The sequence below is a fragment of the Triturus cristatus genome, chromosome 10 (genome assembly GCF_964204655.1).
Source record: "Triturus cristatus chromosome 10, aTriCri1.1, whole genome shotgun sequence".
Taxonomy (NCBI): Eukaryota; Metazoa; Chordata; class Amphibia; order Caudata; family Salamandridae; genus Triturus; species Triturus cristatus.
Window position 1 is genome coordinate 617,543,068 of NC_140593.1, and position 475 is coordinate 617,543,542.

Genomic DNA, 475 nt, shown 5'->3' on the forward strand with positions numbered 1-475 from the left:
GATTATTTTACTGACATATTGCGTCTCCATGAGGGTCCCGCCATAAAATAAGGACTGCTGTGTGGCTGCATAGCGTTCACTGTGGGTAGCACTTCTAAGTATGATTGGGAAAGACACTGAGACATGTGTAAGTGTCTGCTTGAGACTCGAGCGCGTGTGTTTTATCGGGCATACAGTGCTTAGTTTGCATAAACAGAGACAAACATTATTAAATGCTTTTTATTAGTGTTACCCGATCTTTTTGCCTTGCCAATACGTTTTGCTGTGACTGCAGTAAAAAGAAAAATTATACTTGCTTGCCAATGTCGAATTATACTGCAAAAACCAAAATAAAAGTCCACCATTCGTGATGATGTATACCCATACATGCTTCACTACACATGCAACCAAATGTGCCATGCCATGACGCGGCAGTATTTTTTTTTTAAAAAACCCTCTATATTTCCTCTTTCCGCCATATTGCAGTACCGGCAAA